The sequence below is a fragment of the Anser brachyrhynchus genome (assembly GCF_964034855.1).
Source record: "Anser brachyrhynchus genome assembly, chromosome: 12".
NCBI lineage: Eukaryota > Metazoa > Chordata > Aves > Anseriformes > Anatidae > Anser > Anser brachyrhynchus.
In genome coordinates, this window is record NC_137707.1 from 4111602 (window position 1) to 4133278 (window position 21677).

Here is a 21677-nt window from a genome sequence, read left to right on the forward strand (position 1 = left end):
TAAATTCAAGGTCATCAACCTATTAATCTGGCTGAAGAGAAGGTTTTGATGTATTTTGGACGTAGCCTGTATGAGGGAACAGACTGCATGAGGTACAGCAGGTAACTCCTTAACATAACAAGCAAAGTCAGGATAAGATCTCGTTAACTTTACTTAAACTATAGTGACTTATTCTAATTGAAGATATGGCCCTACAAGTCATTGGGAAAAATAGCTGTCCTGTGTTGACTTTGAGCCAAAATACAGTAACTTAGCAACTGAAAGCAGACTGAGACCTGGTGGCAGACAACTGGAGCCAGCAGAAATTCAGGTCAGACTTCAGGTGCTAACATTTCTCAGAAGAAATAACTAAACATTGGGATGATTTGCTGAGAGCTATAGAAGAGTTTTCATTATTTCTTTTGTTGTTGTTGTTTTAATATTTTTCTAAAAATCTATTAACTCCTACCACAAAATAAGAAGATGATGCAGAATTACCAAGTGACATATTTTGACCTGGATTATACTGGAAGTCAAATAGATAAACATAGTAGTCCCTTCTGGTATAAAAATTCCATGAGGCTGAATGAGATCACAGCCCGCTATGATAGCGTTTGCTGTCTCCTAGCACCACAGATGATTAGAGGCAGAATTATAGCAGGGTGATTTCATGTCAGAGGACAATGCTTTATTACTGTTTGATTTACTTAGTAATATAAGTACATTGAATCAGAGCAGAGGAAGTTGTTTTAGAATTAGTTTTTTCTACTTAGCTCAGTTATTTTTCTTTAGTTCTTTCTAGTGACCTTCATTTGAGTATAAGAGTTTCTGTATAATAGAGATGTGAAATGTTTCTTTAAATTATGACTCACCCAAATGTAGCACTAGTGAAACAGCAATCTGCCAGGGGGACGGAGGAAATTCAATGGACTTTACAACAAACTGATTAGTTCTGGAATGAACTCTTTCTGTAATTTCTGTAAAGATGCTAACAGCTGCTGTTGATTACTAGGTAATCACTGGTAAGATGGGTTTCTGTACTCAGAAAGCAGGAAGGAATTTATACCATTTAATTTGCCCATGTATAAGGTAGATTTAATCTAATTTGGGAGTATAGGTTCTCTCTACAGTCCAATGGAAAGAATTAAGCCTCTTCAAAGATGATCATCCCATCATAAGATAGGTTCCTGAGATAGGTGGACCAGCATAACTTCTGGAGATATCTGTAGTGCTATGTATCATTAGAGTCATCCTAAACAGTTGCCTAACTTCTAGATTCCAACAGAAAAAATACTCACTGCTGGCTTGAGCAGCCTTGTCTCTGCCTATGGTTTCAACTTCCATGCTGCCCATTTAGTAGCACCAGCACAATAGCTTGTGGACCTGTGTCATGTTTCACTGGGGAGCTGTCCTACTCCCTGCTGGAAGGGCATGATAGAAGGCAAGGAGATATGGTGGAGGATAAGTAGAGCAAGATGACGAGTAGGTGGGGGCTGCTGCCCAGGAAATCTTAGTGCATTTGTAGCCTTGAGCAGCTAAAGCTGGGGGAGAACCATACCTAGGTGCTCACACTGATCACAAAACCTATAAATAAGCCAAATAAATAAGAGGATTTGTATTTGGAAAACTTGTTAGCATTTGATGTAATATGTCTACAGCAGTACAAGAGATATGGGCAACATAGGTTAGGGAATAAGATCTGTAGCTGTGATTTAATGAGGGTGGTGATCCTTAACTTTCCATTAAGGCTAATTCAGTAGTTTTCCTGGGCACTTAAATTCACATGAAAAATACATTCTTTGCTATTGTATAGTTTCTGTCACATTAACCCCTGAGTTCCCCACCCTCAAAGGTAACACCATTGTATTCCATACAGCAACATGACATATAACATCTTCAGTGAATGCATTGCCCTTGAGTACACTAGGGGTTAGTTAAGCAGTATTTCAGGATGTTTGATTACCATGTTGAGTTAATTAATGGGCTGCATGCGATCTCTATTAATTAGACCATGCTCAAGCCTTGATAAAGTGTGTGTACTTATAGTACAGCATAATAGTTTCACAAATCCCCTACAAACTGTGGTTAATTACAAGCTCATCATGATTTCAGATCTAAGGGAGGAAAAAAAGATTAAATGCTTTTTTTTTTTTTTTTAAATCGTTGTTAAATGGTTCTAAGAAAAATCTTCCATGAAGTGAAAGCAAGGATGCTTTTTTGAAGATGAAATGGTTTGGTGAAAGGATACAATTTTTCTTTTAGAAAGACAGTTTTGACAGTTTTCCTCTAACTTCATCATCTTATGTGTATGTTTATGAAATTCAAAATAAGAACCCCAAGACCCTTTTGCTTTAAAACTCCGGAGAATGCACTCTATTTTTGTATCTGTGGGGTGGAGCAAGCTTAGGAAGGAAAAAAAAAAAAAAAGTGGGTAGACATTGCTTCAGTGTCTTTCTACTGTCAGTGGAAAGACAGTAACCTATACTGTTACTATTTCTTTAAATTTGATAGGTCTACACAGCAGTGTAAAAATCCCCATTTTAAATGCCATGAGAAGACACCTGCCATTTCTCAAATTGTAAGTTCCCATTGTAGCAAGAAGCCTTGCTCACTCCTGCAATCTAGATTTCATCCTGTTGTCCTTGGTTCTGACCAATTTGACTGCTAGATTCTCACAGACACTCAGAGGCAAAGACATATGACCACATTTAGCAGGTGGACTAAATGAATGCCTACACTCTTCAGGCAGAAGATCACATATATAGGTTTAGTAAGACAGAGACTGCTTATCTGCCAGCTCTGAAGGGTCAAATTCAAGGGTGAACAAGCAAATTAAACAGAGCTAATTGACAACTGCCTGCAGTGGGGAATCAGTAGCTGCCAGGCAATCTGTATGTACAATTCTCATAAATATAATTTGCCAGTTTGCAAGTTGGCTTTTGGGTTTGTGAAGTAGGAGTCCTTGACTGGTAAAGTGGAGATGTGACTGGTAGGGGATCCAACGAGCAGCTTCTTAGTGAACATAATTATTTATGTTGCAGCTATAGAAAAGTCCATAGTTTTTCTGTTTGTATTGATCCAAACCCTTCAGTTCATTGCCCTTATTCTGGCTCAGCTGCCCTTATAGTCTACAAGAGCTTAGGTCGAGCAGGAAAAAGGCTCATTGTGTACCATAAAATTCTTTTAAAATATTAGCATTTAATATTAAATGTAGTAGTTAACATTATTATATGTATTTATGATATAGAATATTTAATAAAATTATATTTAATTAAAATTTGATGATCTACATGGAACTGAATTTGTGTTTAAATTACAGCTTTGCTGTTTCCTCAGTTACCGAAGAACAGAGTCCTTGTGCAACATTACATATTGCCTGTTTACACTGATTCACTGCAGCATCACTTGGCCTCTTCAGCTATACCTCTCCATCGGATGAAGGCTTCTTGCATGGAAGCACCAATGTAACAGTAAGCTTGAACTTAAATATGAACTTTAAAATATTATCAAAACAGATTAGAGAGTATTTGTTCAGTTACTGTCTATCCAAGTCATTTTGCAGGACAGGAAAGGCAATCAGCTTCATTTTAGGAGTGCTGTTTCACTTTGAAAGCACCTTGATTATGATAGATGCAAATGCAAGTCTGGCTGCCTTTAAAATGGTGGCTGATCACAACTCTTAAGACAGTTTAAAATTACTTCAGGAAATGTAATAGTTGCTGGGGAAAAGGTAACATGTCTATCCAGACAAGTGGTTTGCCTGGGTAGAGAAACAGATTGTTTTCAAAAAGAAAAGGAGGAGAAACTCAGAGGAAAAAAAAGGCAGAAAGAAAGGAAGAATAAAGAAGAAAAACCTACCTCAGTAGGAGCTGATATTACTCAATATTTCTTACAACAAAGCAGGAAGAATGATTCTCAACACTGTTGAATCAAACCATCATAAAAGAAGTTTTAGTGCATTGTAAAAGCAAGATAAACTTTTCCATTCCCCTGTAGAAACAAGCAACAATCTTGAAACGCAACAAATTTCTCCTGCTTTGACTTCCTTTTCTCAACCATAACTGGAGTGTGGCCAGCAGCAGGACATATACAAAAGTAAACTACCAGTTCACAAAAGACATGCAACATTATTTCTGTGTAAACTCACCTCGAGCACAGGGATCCCTTACTGTTTTCTGCACTAGATAGGTGGCAATCAACAACGTATATTTAGTATTCCCCTGTACCTTGTAGCACAAGGAAGGACAGCAAAGAAGAGCCAGATGTAAATGTTGGAGGATTAATTTTTAGGAGGCTGACAGCAGGTGAGTGAGGCAGAGATGAGGTGCTCACAGCAGCAGCTTTCCAGTAGATGGCTCCATTATTATATATCAGACTGTCCTGCAGCTCCTCCACCTTTCCCCAGCAAACTTGTGTTTTGTCTCAAGCAAAACTTTAACACAAAACAGATGTACACATTTTTGCCATATCATTGGGCACTAGTGTCAAGTGTAGGTGTCTTTTATTATTATTAGTTTTTCCCCTGGTCATAACATGTAATTATGAAACTATCATGACATAGAAACTTTCAATATAGAATAGACCAGCACTTGGCAAGCTGATAGTCTGAGGACTGATAGCTGATGGAGAGAGTTCTACTGAATTATTGGTTGCACGTTTATTCAAATAAAATTTAACAAGATCAATTAAAGCTTTTTGTTTAATGCAAGATTACTTCACAAATGTTATTTCCAATTTCAGAATTTTTTGTGTTTTGTTTTTTGCAAAGAGCACAATATGGGATTGATGAGTCTTGTTATTTTGCCTATAAAGAGGTCTTAAATGCTCACAAATGCCTGCCAAGTGCAGCTATTCAGTTCTACACCACAGAACGAGATGAGTTTTGCTCGAGTTATAAAATGCATTAATTTAAGATTATACCCCTGTATGCTGTGGAACATATGTAGGTACAGCACAAAGATGACAATTTGTCAGGCCCTTCTCCAAGCCCTTTCTGTGAAGAATGAGATGCCATTTGGATAGATTACAAGGGAATAGAAATTATACACTCAAAATCGTGCCTTTGTTGCTTAACAGTGCAAAATATTGTTGGTGTAATTATTTTTGTATAGTCCTCTTGCCCTGTGGCATCAATCCAAATGTGATTCCAACTCTACCTGGCTTTAACCCAAGACCATTCCACATAAGGCCCTCAGGATCCTGATTCTCTCATTCAACTATGACCAGTGTCTGTGGTTTTGGTTCAACATACAATGATCTGTGCAGGGAAATCCAAACATTGTTCTAGTTGTCAGTGGCCTTCTGCAAAAAATTGTATTAATCTCTTGTACATTGCCAGTTTTTCATAGACATCTCCTATGTATCTGACACAATTTTCCCATTTCTTCACTTTAGCCCCTGATATTTTCAGAGCCATTATATCCTTCTGTTTAAACTCCTGATACATTTATTGCATTACATACAAGCAGCCATGCATGCAAGTAAAGTATGTTTCCAAAAAACCTTTATTAACTGGGGCACCAAATCCATTCTGAGTAGCACATAATTCAGAAGGGAGCTGGAGCATATGACATATAAGCAGAGGGCAGAAGAACAGGATTTGTTTAGCCTTGAAAAGACAAGATTGAGGGAGCTCTAATTACAGCTTTCCAATACATAAAAGAGGATTAGAAATAAGTCAAGAGTCAGATTCTTCTCAGAAGGGTACAACAAAAAGGCAAGACACAACAGTTACAAATTTTAACATGAAAACTTCCAATGGGATAGGAGGAAAAAACTCTTCACATGTGAACCACTTGTTTAAACACTGGGGCAAGGGCCGGAAGAGTTTGTGGAATTTCTGTCTTGGACATTTTCAAAATTTGAATGGACAAGTACCTTTGCAACCTTATACAACTCCCGAGCCAACCCTGCTTGGAGTGGGAGCTTGGATTAGATGAACTCTTGAGGTTCTTTCCATAGAACTTCTCCCCAACATCTCTTCTGGGTTGTTTTTTTCACTTCACCTTATAAGAAGTATTCTAGAACAGTTCTAGAAGTTTTGGGTGAAGAAAGCCAGGACAAATCTCCTTGGATTGGAAGGACTTGGAATTTGTGATGCTCTTTAGATCTTTGAGAGGGAGGAGGAGGGGAGACAAAATCTAGGTATGGCTCTTAGGAAAGTTCATTTTTCTACAGTGATGGGTTTCCTTGTTAGAAAATGTTTCTTACTGCCAGAGAAGCAACAATATTTAACCATAGCCCTTATTATTTGTGCTGAACCCAGTCTACTGAATAAGTTGTAGCTACTTCCCGTCTAACAAGACTCCATTCTTGCTTTCCCAAGTCCTCAAACCCTTACTTGTACTTCGATGTCTTTAAAAATTAAGTAGAAAATGAGCGTGGTGTCTTATGCTAGACTGTACTACTGAGCTGCAGAGTACAGTTTTCTGGAGCACCTGAAGTTTCCTGGATGGTAACGGTTCCTTCCATTCGGGTCCTAGCAAGATTAACGCTGGACCCCCTCAGATGGTGCAATCTGACAGATCAGTCTTTGACTGAATCAATGATGCACTGATTCAGGAAAGTCCTGAATCACCACATTGTCCTGTAGTTTGGTGTATAAAATAAATCCTATGGATTTTTCTCTGATGTTTTCCAAAGAGTTGAAGAGATGTGGAGTGTGGGCACTGGTCACAGGAAAATTAGAACTTTGGAGGTTTGTGATTCAGTATAGATTTTTAGAGGCCACTAAGGAGGTACTTTTTACATTTGCCTACAAACCTTTGCCACAACATGGAGGATATTTTCTCCCTTATCAGAACTTACAGATAGATAATCAAGTCCAAGCTTTTCTCAGAAATAACTTGCAAGAAACAGCTTTTCATGCTACATAACATAAACAATTGCTAAAATATGCAGATCAGGAAAAGTAATGATGTGTAATACTATAATGTTTTAAATGTCTTAATTTAGTTTATAGGCACTCCAAAAAAATCTCTTAAGGAGCCAAGCATCAATAATGTGAGCCTGTGCTAGCTGAGTAATTACGTCTTGGTGCTGAATTCTTAAATATTAATTTGCTGTATGCTATTCATCATGTGCAACACTGTAATCTCTGAAGGAGAGGCAAAATCAGGGCTCCAAAGTAAAAGGAGAGAGTAACTTTTTCAGCCAAAGTTCAGAGTTGCCAGTTCTTTAGTCTTGCATCTCCCACACTTCCTGACAAACATGAATATGACAGTTTCCAGTGCCCATTTGTGTGGCAAGTTTAAATACTGAATTAGCAATATCAGACAACATGACATCACTACATACTCTTCAAAGCACTGCTGTAGCTTACTAGTAGAAACCAGTTTGATGTGATGGATGTATGAGAGAAGGTGTGAATCTCTGAGATTCTTAGAAGTATACTGATTTGCTCCTAAATTACTCAAGAATTGCTTTTATTTCCTTGTGAGGTGTCTAAAGAAATACTCATGGGTTTATTTTTGCCCTCAGCAAAGAAATGCAGTTCCTGTTGTTAGTGGGGTCAGTGAATATCTTTGCAGAACAGCTTCTATGTAATCAAGTCAGGATATATTTGCATTGCAAAGTGCGGTATGGTAAAGACACCCAAGGTAAGGTCAAATGAACGAGGTCAGATACCAAAGGCACTTCAGCTGCAGTAGAATACAACCACCCCAACTAATTCCCTGTGCCTGATAGACTGTAAGGAAACAAACAAATATTTAACTTTAAATCCTGAAATGACATATTTTAAATTGATCTGACACCATATCTCATGCTTTTCCACTAGGAAAACTTAATTTCTTGGACTTGAGCAATTCTCTGTCATTTCAGAGAGGCAAGCATATCTTAAGCAGGTAAACAGAGGAAAAAATCAGTATTTCACGTGCCCTGAAAATAAATAAAGCTGACTTGGAGAATCTTCTCCTAGATTGAGCAGGTTGTATTGGCTGGGGGGCAGTCTTTTAATGCAAATCTACCTTCTGGCGCTATGGGCACACTGCTGGTTATGGTCACACTGTAGTCATACTTTATTATGGTTATGCTGTGGTCATGATTGCTAGCTGTAGCAATCACTAGGATAGCAGGTTAGGATAATCACTAGAATGACAGGTTTCTGACTTGAGAAGGAAACCTCAGCCCTGATGGAAGTCTCTAGTTCTGCTATTAAGATGATTTGTACAAGTACACCGGTGTGCTTAATGGATAATGCTAATAAACACTGGGATGGAAAAAATAAAACTGCTTTTACTACTCATTTGGTGTAGGATTAATTGTAAACCATTAGAACCATTTGGGGCCTCAAGGATCTAATTTAAGTGGTAAGTCTCCACACAGCTTGTGAAGTTACAATACCTAGTGGCAGAATTATGAATAAAAATCACTCCTTTTTCATTGTGCATCATGTTAAAAAGTGCTCATTTGACAGGAGAGGTCCATCAGGGTGGATGTCTTCCTTCATCTGGAAAACAGGGGATACCTAAAGTTAGGCAGAGAGAATGATCTTTTCCAGTGGTTTATCCAGTAGTAAAATAAGGATAATTCTCCTTACAAGTGTGCTGTGGAGTGCAGGAGTTTTCCAAAGTCCTTCACAAATTTCCTGCCAAGTTTAACAGTGAATCTATGAGCTAAGATAGAAATCTGTGAGTGGGTATTAGATGTTTGCAGCTGCCTGAAAGGCTATGCCTCTCTACCCCCTCTGGGTATTATGAAGTTCTTTTTTTTTTTTTTTTTAATCGTGTGAGAGGGCAAAACTATAGGTAACATCTATGTGGAAAAAATATTTCTATATTTGGTCTCAGTTTTAACATCTGTGGCCTTTCAGCCAAAGCTTTCATGTCCTTCTGCCTTTACTTGTACTTTTCCTGTTTGCTCACACCTCCCGTCACAGCCTCCTTCATCCTGAGCTAGTTGGAGTACACCAAGAGTGTGTGCATGCACCACATGCATGCATGCTTAGTAAGGAGCAAGTAGACAAGCAATCTTGTTCTAATTCATTGATTTCTCAAAAACCAGAGTCTCTTGGGTATGAAGATTAGAAAATGCTACAGCATAGTCAGACCAGAACTCTGACTGGCTATACAGAGAAACACAGTGTGCTCCTTGGGCTGATCCTTCAGGGAAGCACATTTTCAAACTCTGCATCATCCCATTTGGTAGTTGTTTACCTTTTTTTAACATGAAATTTTTAAATGATGCTTAATCATACCAAAGAGCTTTCTTTTCCTCAAACAAATTATGTATTTACATACAATTCTCTAATTGCTTACTGTATGTTGTCTTCCAAATGTAACACCTGCTTGGGGATGCTGCTAATTTAGATATAACAAGATAAACAGTAGAGTTCTGCATTGTATGAAGCAGGAGAAAAGTCATTCTTAAAACATAATTAAATAAGATTACATAATAATAGGAATAAAAATGTTTTTTCATATTTCATGTCTGCTTCTGTAGAATGATTTATTTTTCTATTGATTACAGGCATATTTCTAGGAAAATGTAGCTTCATTATATGACAGAAATGAAACTAAAAATGCCTCCTGTTTAAAAAAAAAAAGGAGTTGTTGGTTTAGGGCTGGTAGGTGGCTTTGCATCCTGCTTTAGTGCTCTGGTAGATGCAGATACCTATGTCTTTTCTGAGTGACAGTACCGTGGTGAATCCTTCATCATATGCTTCACTTCTACATCTGCCACTGTCCTTTTACATCCTTGAATCTTCCTTTATAGCTACAGCTTTGCCCACCAGAGTGAAGATGAAGCATGCTGATTTTGCTCTGTCTCCTTTTTGCTTTCTTTTGCTTTCCCAGGTCTTATTGCAGAGACCTCTCCCAAACCTTTCTCCTTCATGTGCAGCTCCTGCAAGTACAGTGGAGAGCAAATATTCTTTGACCATCGGGAATTCACTGGCAGGGCTAGGTCAGTGTTGGTAGATAAAGCTGTGTTTGTCCTACTGGAAATCTTGCTGCAGTTCATAGTTGTTTCCTTTATTGACAAAAATGAGTTTCTGTTGCATTCTGCCTGCTTGTCTTGTTCTGCTCCATACGTCATAAACTAAAAGGCCTATCTGGTTGTGGCTGCAAAAACGTTGGCTGAGGTGAAATGACCTGGGCTGAGAAAAGCATTCTGATTTTCACAAACCGTGTTTTGAATATTGTACTAGACCATTCATAGAAAATAACTGTACAGTGATATTTTGTAATGTTTTTATTCCTACCACTCAATTTCATTTGCTGTTTTTTGTTCCTCCCTTGGAAATAGTTTTTCTCTTCTGAAGATCAGAAAGTGCTTCACAAATTACTGTTTTCTCAAACTCATATGTAGTTAAATGTAGTTTGCCTCTTTTTAAAAAATGGAGGGAAAATAGGCTGCCTTCTTTGTCCATAGTGTACAAGCAGGTTGGTTCCTGCTTGGTTTTAGTTCATTCAATGAGTTTCTGAGTTGTTGCGAACCCAGTTCGCCATAGCTCCAGAAACGTGTTCCCTCTCTATCTGGGGCCTGATTATCTGCTCTTTGTATTCGTACCATGAACGACAGGTTCCAAGCTGCACTGCCAATCTGCCTACCAACCTTAAAACCCCCAAAGCGTGTTTAGCTGCCCGTCTGAATCCAGCTACATCCATTCCCTCCTACCTGCCTTACAAAGGGTTCCCCTGAGTTTATTAAAAAATAATAATAATAATAATAAATATATATATATATAATGCAACCTGATAAGCAAACAAATCCATCACAGAATGAGTTTTAAGTGATCTTTGTGTACTCACATCTGAGTCTAAACCAGAACTCAGATCCTGTCCATGCTTTTAGCGTTTGTTTCATTTGTTTCCACTGTGGAGCATTCCTGCTTACGTAAAGGTTGCTCTGTGAAACCTAGAGGAGTGCCTTTGATAAGTGTGCTGTGACAAATGGTAGTCATGCCACATGATGCCTGATGATGAGTGATCCCTGATTTCTGTGGCTTGAGAACTTTCACAGAATTGTATAAAGTCACTCTGGATTCTTTTTTTTTCCTGAGGAACATATTTCATTTTACACATGGATCTTACTAAATTCTAAATGAGCATATACGGAAAGGACAGAAGAGGGCTGAGAGGTAATAGTGCCTTTTGCTTCTTGCTTGAAGTCTGTTCTTTGCTGTAAGCAAGCAAATAGCTTTGCCACCTGCAGCCGTTTGCAAGCCAAAATGAAATGAGCTGATGTTCTCTACCCTATTCCAAGCATACAGGTGTCCACTGTATGAAAAGTGTTATTGCCATTGGCATCATTTTTAATAGTGTCAGCACAGAAACCAAATGGCTCTGGTTGGAAATTGCCCTTTACACTGAACTGGGGCATGCTGGCTGGCAGTAGGGATGAGCTTTGACACAAAGCTGCACCTCGTTAGCAAGGAAACAGGATTTCAGTCTTTAATGGTGGTAGTCCAACATCTGCACCCAGAATATGACTCAAAATTCATTAAATCGCTGTGGTATTTTTATAGAATGCAAAAACCTTTACAGAAAGCCCTGAAGTCCTTGTTAGAAAGGATGCGGAGCTTACATTTGCAAGGCAGACCTGAGTTTCTCTATCCTCACTCACCTTCTTGTCTCTGATAGCGTTGTTACCCACATTTGCTAGGAATTTTGTAGTGGAAGAAATGTGCTGCTCATGAACCAAAAACATTTTGTGGGAATATATTTACTAGTCTTGACGGGAAGGCTGTCTCAGACCTCAGGTGGAATTTCATTAGTATATTAACCCTACTACAGAAGGAAAAAAGGCAGCTATCAGGGCACTTCTTTGCCAACTTAATCAGCCAGGATTCCTCTCATTGTGAGGACAAGAGGTTACTGTGTTCACAGAACACAAAGCTTTTTTTGTGTGTGCTTAATTTTTAAGCATATTCACATACCAAAGCAACCTGCCTTGCCTCCCTTTTGTTGTATCCAAGATTCTAAACATTTTCAAAATTTGAAACATTTTTGTAAGGCAAAGAAACTGCATTGCCCTCAGCATTACATTATAATTCTTTCTCCCTGTTCTACCCAGGTCTTGGACATTTTTACTAGTGTTATTATTGTTTTGTTTGGGACCTAAGGATAGGTACTGAATTCTGTTCTGACAGCAAGATTTTGGGAGGCTTTATTCTTATAACTCTTCTAATACTGTTAATAAATCTGGTGAAAAGTGACCATAATTTCAGCTGCCATGTCTGAGAATTGCCTATTTTAATCTTATTTTTGGCTTCTGAGCAGTGCCAAAAATCCAATACAATGAAAGCAGCAACAGCAGAGAACCCCCTTCACCCGAATTCTGGTCCAGTGCAGAGGTGAGCCTGAGAAAGCCGGAAAGTAAAGGTTGTGCAACAGCAAGAGAGTCAGCAAAATACAAAAGCCTGGATAAAAGCAGAAGGAAAAAACGTCAGTGATGCAAATCAAAGCAGAAAGGCAGGTGAAAAACAGGCATCGAGGCAGTCGAGTTAATAGGGACTCAGAAAAATCATGTTATCATTTGGTTGGAAAACCCATCAAATGTGCTTGGCAGGAGAAATTTATTTAGATATAACTTCAGAAAATCCCACAAAGGATCCATTTTGACATGTGAATGCCTCACATTATCTATGAACACACAGGTGGCTTTTGGATGCAACATGCTGCATAACAGATGCCTTTGCCAGTGTCTCAGGAGCCACTCTTTGTGTATTCATATTGAGCCAAAATACTTTGACAATGCAAAAGATTTGGGAAATGCTGCTTGGCTGATACTTATGTTGTGAAGCAAGCATTTAAAGCAGAAAATCAGGATTGTTTTCATTGGTCATTAGAGGATAGTTTAACTAGCTTACTGCTTACTGCTTTTATTCCCATAAAACTACTTAAAATAATTGTGGAGACTGAACCATTGCAAAATAACCCTTGTTTATACATATGTATATTGACATCACTGTCCAATTTGGTCTTTGGTACAAATTTCATTAGCACAAAATGCATAAACACAAGTTTCAAACAGCAATCAATACTTCACTAATATACCATAAAGTGCTATATCATACATTTACATAAATGATTAAAACTCCTGTTTTGCTAATGCATGCAGACTTGGTGCAGTGCAGATAACAATGCTGCTTACATGTCATTTATTAGCACAGTCACCAGCACTGCAAAAGTTCAGTGTTAGGGTTGAAGGAACTGCAGCAATACAGAGCCATTAAGTAAGAACTCTTGCCTGGAATGACAGTTCTGCTCAAAGAAATGCAGTATTTTTTTTTCTCCTTTTTGGGGATGAGTGTGATTTTGAAAACAAATCAACCCCCGTTTCAGCTGTGTCTGCTTCTGTGCTCTAAGACCGCTAGGCTTTAGTTTCCTGCAACAATTCTGTCGGAGGAACAATTCTGTGTTCATTTCAGTGATTTAAAGGTGTAAGGGAAGCGATGCTAGAAGCTAAGGAGCATTGTGCTTCTGGCTCGCAGAGACCTCTGTAAATTGAACTTTCCCATAGATAATGCAGAAATATTGTAATGATTACTGTGGGCTTGTGGTCCTCTAGTTTAGGTGATGCAGGTAGGAATAGCTCATATGGGACTTAAACTCCAACTACCCAGAACTACAGTTCTTTGCATGTCTTTCAGCAGGATTTAGATTAGTTCCTCAAAAGCAAAGGAGTTTATCCATGTCCCCAAATTCAGACCATTGCTCTGAAGTATTTGTAATCACTTCAGTATTTTCATTGCTATGCCTCTGTTTTTCCAGTCTTTAGCAGAAATGCATTCTTATTTCCTATTTCTGGAGGGATGTTTGCTTATTTTCTTTCGACTGTCCTGGCCTTTGGGAGGTTGAAACAAAAGGGCAGAGACCCCCCTGCAAGAGATTTTGCTTCACAGTGGTATAGTATGTTTTATTGCTGAATGATGAATACCAATTTAATTATACTTGGGAGCCCTGTTTGTGTTTTCTTTTGTTATGTCAGAACTGTGGAAATGAGTTTCAACTATGGTTAAAAAAATTGTTACAATACTACTATAAAATATAGAATTTCCAGTGTATCCAGCTTGTTCTACAGCCCTTCTAAATTGAACTTAATTAGGCTGCATGTCTCCTTTATTGTCAAAAATATAATACTTTTACATTCACATGTGGGATGTGGTAATGCATTAAATCAGGAGATTTGTCAATATCTCTAAACAGTGTCCTAAGGTGCCCTTTGTTGAAGCTCATTTTAAACTAGTGTGAATAACTGCTGAGATGATAATATGCCTTTATCTATATTTAGGATATTTATTATGGAATAGAACCAAGGGTTTGCCATAAGACAAGAATTTTTCTACTTTAAGACTTCTGAGCAGTGTTCGTACGCATAGATAGATAAACGAGTATGATCACTATAAAATTTCTTTTGTGGCATGGGTGAAGAAGCTTCACATAGACACAATTTCCTTGAGTTTAGTCATTCTGTAGAAATATTATACACAACATGTGCTTCTGGTAGAAGCTGGTGCATTTTCAAAGACTTCAGTGAGCTTCATCACTTAAAATTTGCAGAAAAAGATTGCCTTATTTTGTGGAAAATAAAACAAAGCAAAACACATAAGAACCCAATGCAAAATTCCTTTAAGTTCACAGAAAGTTGTAGTGACCTCCATGGGCACTTTATGAAGCACTAAAATTATTCTTAATACCTGCTTTTGAGTCATTTTATCTCTGTTGTTGCTGGTTCTTCCTGCACCCCCTTTAAACTTTAAGAAGCAATACTGGTATTGAAGTGATATTTCCTAAAAGTATGTGCTCTAGATGACAAAATGTCAGGATACTTTTAAACAACAACAACAAAATAAAATGCAAGTGTATTTATTTTATCCTAAAGAAGTGGGATGAGATGAAAAGCCCCATTGTCAGACACCTATTGGAGTAGTGAATTAGGAAGCAGCAGTATACTATTCAAATTCAGAGCATAATTCAATAAATACATACTGCATATTCACATTCCACAACTAGTAATTACAAACAGATGCAATCACCAGGTCTTTTTCAACATCTTTACAAACCTCACCGAACTGTTAAGAGACCTCAAAGAGGAGTTAATTGAGACATACGCCCACATCTCAGGCTCTGCTCAAATGTGTGTGCTTTCAAAGCTCGGCACCCCTCCCCCTAAATAAATAAATAAATAGAGAAATAGAAGTGTGTGGGCAGGCAGGTTTTATATAAGGAGAGAATTCAAACTTCAGCATGTTTTCAATTATAGGAAAGAGACGACAATGTTACCTTTTAAAACAGACTGGGCCTAGCTCGTCAGTCCCCGTCACTTCCCATTGTGATGTGTAAACCGCAGCATAGAGGGTGCTAGGAGAGGTGACATAGTTACTCGGTGATGCAGAGGTGTCAGAGCAGTCCCTGCAGCTGGGCTCTTCAGTAGTTATAGGACTAAGCAACGAATCTGTTGAGGAAGACGATACGTGCAAAAGTAGGTTTCCTTTTTTTTCTTGGGTGTAATGATGTCATTTAGAAATGTCACATTTGCCTGATGTGTGGGAGTGGCAAACTCTACTCAAAGCTAAATATTATTTTCATAGATTTTAACAGCTTTTGAAACACAACTAACTTTCAGTTCAACCTGCAGTTTCCTTTCTGCACCCTCGGACAGCATCAAACAAGGAATTGTGATTACAAGAAATGTTCCATTTTTTTTGTGATCGGTATAAAGGTTCATGTCACAAAAGGCATAATCTAAAATGTGGGGGAAGTCGCGGAATGAACAGCAAATCTTTTTGTGAATAAGCTCAAAGCGTTACAATAATTGACAATATATACTTCAAACAGATGACATGGCGTGAAAATGTCTTTCACAGTATCAAATTAGTTATCACTTAATGTTCCAAATATAAAGCAACCATGTACTCCGTAATGCCATTCTGTTTTCCTGCTTTAAGAATGGAGCAGCATAGCACTGTCTATCAGCAGCATGAGCAGATATCTCATGGAGCGTGAAGAGTCTCAGATCCCTTGCTGTAAGGAGAAAGTAAAGATGTAGGAAGTCCTGGTGACTCTGAGCAGAGCAGGAGGGAATGATCAGGTTTTGGTTCAGTTTTCCTTCCTGAAAGTTCTGAAAGTTTGTAACTTCCTCATTGCTTTCTTGGCTCCAAAAATGGCATGGCATTTTCCTCCCCGCCCACATGTTTGTTTGCTGCAGGATTGGTAAAAGTGGTAGGTAATAAAAGAGGGATTTATGGAACACAGATGGATAAAGCATTAGTAGAGGCATCAGGAGCTCTGACACTGATTTATGGGACAAGTGACTTGGGGCCACATGCAGTAAACAGTTTGAACATTGTTCATAATCTTTAAATTACATCCCCAAACTATTCTATCTGAATTCGGTAATCACCAGACTATGTTTTCTAGTGCTTCATTTCTGTGTTAATGAATCTTTAATACCTCTCTGCACAGGGGCCAGATTTAAGAGAACAGTTGGTGGGTATTTCTTTTCTGACAGTGTTTCCTCCTCTGAAAACTCCTCTTCCAGATCCTTTCCCAATCCTCAGGATATAGGTGTTCTGGGAAAACTCCTTGAACTCAATCTCTGATAGAAATGGCTAGGGAGACCACACCAATTCAGTCACAGGAATCATTGGTAGACATCTAATTTCTGATCATGTGAAGTTCCAAGTGGGAGCTGGTCCTAGGGCAGTGTCTTGAAATCTTTCATGGTAACATGCAAGACTGTATTTTTTTATTCTTCTCAAATCAGAGGTAAGGATAGTGTTAGAAACTTAGTGAGAGCTGTAACATAATGTATCTCAAAGGGATAAGCTACTGCCAATCAACTGATGAGCAGTATCATCACCCTATCTGCAAGGCAGAAGCAGTCTTGTTGCCAGGTTTCACTGAGTTCACAATTTTGCCTAATGCTGTTTGCAATCACAAGTGTAAGTTGCTCAGCCTGAAACTAGGAGCAAGAAATCCATTCCTTTTTTTTTTTTTTAAAAAAAAAATCTGCACCATAAGCTGTGAAATACAAATTTTAGATACTCAAGGAAATTTTGAGTAGAAACTGTACTACCTCTGGGATGGGTGGTCCTAAATGATGGGAGCATGAGTATACTTCGTACTTAGGTACCTATATTCTGATTCAACCTTATTTTATCATCTTAAATAATTGGATCTATATTTTCTCCATGTTTTCAATGCTCATTTAACTTTGGAAAGCATTTTGTGATCAATGGGTAGAATGTGTTTATTAAGCATGAAGTATCACTTTATTTAGTTGATGATTGACTTGAGGGCCATGTATAGCTTTATAGCAGAGCATAAAACAAAGCAAAGAGAAAGAAACTATCATTCAGATGAATTACAAATACAAAGAGGCCTGTCTGCAGCTGTTTTATGCTAGGTGTATGAAGTGCCCCTCATTAATCTCTGGTAACAGGAAAAGAACCTGTTTTCTTCACATTTTTAAAATATAGCAGTCCCAGAGCCTCCTGTCTTCACCACAGGGATCTGGAATCCCAGAGTGGTTTCTATATCAAGACTGTGTAGAGGAGTCACGTCCCTGTGAGAAAATTCCTGGTGGGACAAAAGGCAGCAATTGCTCACTGTGAGCAGTACCATTCTGGGGTGTCTGAGGCAGGTGGGACAGCCCTGAATCTTAGAGTTACCTGAAGGTCAGTCTGGGCCCATTTTAGAAAGATTAACTACGAGGGAGTTATTCTCCCTTGAGAATATTTTTTGGGTGATATTCACTAGACCAGCAAGAAAGATGAGAGAGTCCCCAGGATGTTTATGGTGACAGCACATGGTCTGAATTTAAAATGGAGGACCAAATCAGCTATACATCAAGCAAAATTCTCATGATTTGAATTTCTGTAGGACAGGTCCCAAAGGCTCCTTATTTAACATGTTTCTGAAGTGACCAGCAGTTGTGTTCTCCTCATGCTGGCTGTGTGGCCACTGAACCAGCAGCCTTTAATTTGCTACAGCTCATCTTTTCTAGTCAGATCTTCACATTCATCCAGCACACCAAAGTTTTCTCATTTCACTTTTTTTCCCTAAGTGCAGCCAGTCATAAGCTCATAGATTCAGATATACTCTTTTAAGGAACCCCCTGCCTGTGCTGCTTCTGTATTCAACTAGATACAAGGGTCAGTAGTTTTCCGCACCACCATTTCTTTCTCATCTCTTTCTCTGCTTCTTTGAGCCTGGGCCAATTTTTCATTAAGGAGAGCTCAGCAGTAGAAAGAACACATGTGGCAGCAAAAGCAGAGTGGCTTTTTCCATTTCCTACTGCCATGTGATTTTTTATTTTGAAATCTAAGCACAACATGTAGCATGCTGTTCTTCGACTCAATGAATTGGTAACTTGCTTCTCTGTATGTTGTCACCAGCAATCATGAACTAGGGAAAGGCAATCTCTCCTAATACTGTTCCTTTCTAGGCTAGGGTAACAGAAGCCCTAGATGGAAGTTTATTCATATCCTTCTATTTAGACAGTCTCAGATGGTGATTTTCTTTGGAGAAAAAAAAAAATCAGTAAAATTTACACTTCCAGGATCCTGTCTAAACTCTGCAGTTTATTTCATGCCTCTAAGTCAGAATGGCATTAATCAAAATACCTGCCACAGAATTTCTATCTGCTACTTTACTGGCTAATCTGGACTCCCTGACATGTTCACATGTGTAGGTTAAATGAAAGATTGCACAACAGGGCTTAAGTTGTCCTTGCAGACACTTTTATTATTATTATTATTATTATTATTATTATTTTATTTTTCCCTGTTTGAGGCTGGTGAACAGTACATTCTTAACTGGGGACATTTCTTTCAAGTAATCAAGTGCCTGATTTACAATTGGAGGGGCTGGAGTTTGAAGAGGGCTCTACAGGTATGGCCAGATGATCACAAGCAATCCAATTCAGAAGCAAGGCTGCCCATCTGTCAAGAGTGGTAACTTTCAACTAATGAGTGGTTATATCTTAAGACACCCTAAGTTGGTCTCTTGTGATCATCTGTGTACATTCTTGCTCTTGTTGGAGGTACAGTGTTGAATGCTTAATTAAATCCCAAGTCTCTTAAATATTAGGGAAGGAATTCTGCTCCCTTCTACAGTCTTTTGGCTTCACAGCCCACAGTGCTGTAGACAAAGAACAAGGCTCTCGCTTAGCACTTTCTTAGCACAAGAACAACAATGGTTTATTGCAAGTGGCCACATTCAAATTCCAACATAAGAGGGAGGCATGTCAAAACGCTATCTACAGTCAGAAAAAGCATATCCAGAAAAAATGATATTGTGGAGATGCTAAGCTGTATCAGGCTAGAAGGCAGCTCACAGGTAGAGCCTGAAAATCTGAAGAGGATAAATAGTCATTTGAAAGCATCTCTCAAGTACTTCTCTTAGGCCTCCTGGAGAATCCCCTCCCAGAAGTAGGTGCTGCCATGGGAACAGAAAGAAAGAGCCCTTTAATATTCTGTGCATTGAGTAGATTTGCTATCAATATGCTCTTAGGATGGTAGCATTTCTGAGCTTAATGATTAAAGATGCAAAAGTATGGTGTTGTACTACCCAATGAAAATTGGACCCTCCAGAGATTACAGATAAATGGCTAGATATCCCAGACCATAATTTGAGCAAGTTCCAGACCACTGACCAGAAGAAAATTCAACTACTGAACACAAAGACACGTTTGCAGCCATGAACACTATCTGACAGAGTAACTAGATTATATCAGAATTTGCTTACAGGCAAATGAAAGTAAATAAACCTGAAAAATTATCTTACAGTGTATGACTGTAGGTAGTGAAAAATACTGCTCATGAAGAATTATGATACAAGCAAGAATTACCTTTCTGTCCCTAATCTGCTCTCAAGGCTTCCTTTTTGTCTTTAAAATAATAATAAAAAAAGAAGCTACTACCTTAATATTTCTTACATGTCAGCTCAGACCCCCTTGGGTTAATACATTCCGCAGTCTTGTTGTTTCCTTCTCATTAAGCTAAATGTTTTATGCAAATCATCTGACATAAAGCCAGACGACCAATCTAGAAAGGCTGTAATTCCATCTGATGAGTTCATTCAACTGAAATCTGTACTTAATTTCCATAATTATACTACCCTATTCTCATAATGTGAACTGATTGCTGCAAAAACACAAAATAACTAAAATGCATTCAGATTTAAAATATGAAAATGATATGTCCCTTTGGGCACAAGAGTTATGTTTTACAAACAGTTCTTCTATTTTTTTTTCTTCCACAAAATATCTCTTTATTTAAGGCTGTGTCAGCCTAATTTAAAGACTAATAAAATGATAAGAGCCATTTCTAATGCAATTTTGTCTTGATAGTGAAAAAAAAATGGAAGGGAGGAAAGGAGGAGGGGGAAAAGAAAATTGAGAAAAAATGACACCAGGGCATTAACAATTATATTAATGTGTTATGCTCAGAAGCCTGAAGATTGGTATCTTCCTTGTCATGCAGCTTAAACTTAGAACAAACTGGCTGTGTTGTTGCTGACAAGTCTAAGTATCTTCTTAATTATAGAATCAGCCAAATTAAGTCACTGCTGCACCAATCAAGCTGTAAAAGAGCTAGCGTAGCTGCTTTTCACATGGCTTGAAAGAGATGACAAAGGTCTGAGCTTTCTTTTGGGAAAATCATGCTTTTCAAATATGTCTTGTTTGGTTGTCCAGAACCAAAATGGAAATCTGTGTTGCTAGCTTTGAATTGGATTTATTGTGGGTATTTGAAGGAATCTAGTCTAACATAGAGTGATATCTACTCAGCACGCTCTATCCAGCAGGCTCCCAAAGTATTCCAAAGTTTGAGCTCAACATAACTCCCTAAAAGACTAAGTCATTGAGTTTCTAGAAAGCCAGGCTTTTTATCTTTTTCTGTTTGGTTCTATAACCATGGTCTAACTGAGAATAGCAGTTACGATGTGTGACACTAAAAATGTGGAACAATATTCAAAAAACCCAGTTCAAAGGCAGGATGCAAAAGAGGCATTCAAAAAGTCTGACTGCCATTAACCAGACTGCATTACCAACCTCTGTTGGTGTGCAGTCCTTGCCATTAAAGTGATCACTGAACAACCTGCAAAATTAAACTTGTGGCTGTTACCCAAAGAATAAGTGCAAACTGATCAATCCATCTCACACGTGCTATGTGAAAAGGTACGCTGATATTCAGAAGTACATACTTCTGTTTAATATAAAGCCTCTTACTGTTTTTGTTGTGTCCTGCATACAACAAAGCATTTTTTCCTTGTATTACTCAGAAAGGTAGTGGTTAATTTTTGTTTTGGGTCACTGACTCTGTCAGGTTCTGCTAGTTATATACTGCATGATCTTCCTTCTCCACCGTCGACTGAGGGTCCTTTAGTATATCACGATTTGTGACTGCCCATTTGTCTATCATCTAGGATTTGTGTTACTGAGTAATTTTTCTGCACAGGGTAGATACCCTTGACTGATAATCTCTCATTAGGCAGCAATGCTCAGCAATTCAGTTCTACTAATGATAATTGTAATACTGTACTTCAAAACACATATTCTTTCTATGTAGGTGGAATAAGTATAAACGGTGGCTGTTTTATTTCTCTTATATTTTAATCACTCTTGTCTCAGATATTTCTTCTTCATCTAAACTTTTGTGTGTTGTAGTTGGTTTTAGGATTTGCTTGAACTCTGTGTGCTCTTAATTTGCAAGGAGCTGAAAAACAGAGTTTACTTTCTTGAAATCTTCC

General features: G+C 38.2%; 1 long non-coding RNA gene across 2 annotated transcripts in view; it reads left to right on the plus strand.

Moving 5' to 3' along the window:
- Positions 1–3246: 3246 nt before the first annotated feature.
- The window catches only part of LOC308176548, a 131310-nt gene continuing 112879 nt past the window's right edge, over positions 3247–21677 (plus strand). Inside the window, exon 1 of one of the 2 annotated variants that reach the window (XR_013938367.1) lies at positions 3247–15405. This is a non-coding gene — a long non-coding RNA (uncharacterized lncRNA). The remainder of the gene's footprint in view (positions 15406–21677) is intronic. The other variant, XR_013938368.1, reaches the window with a different exon arrangement.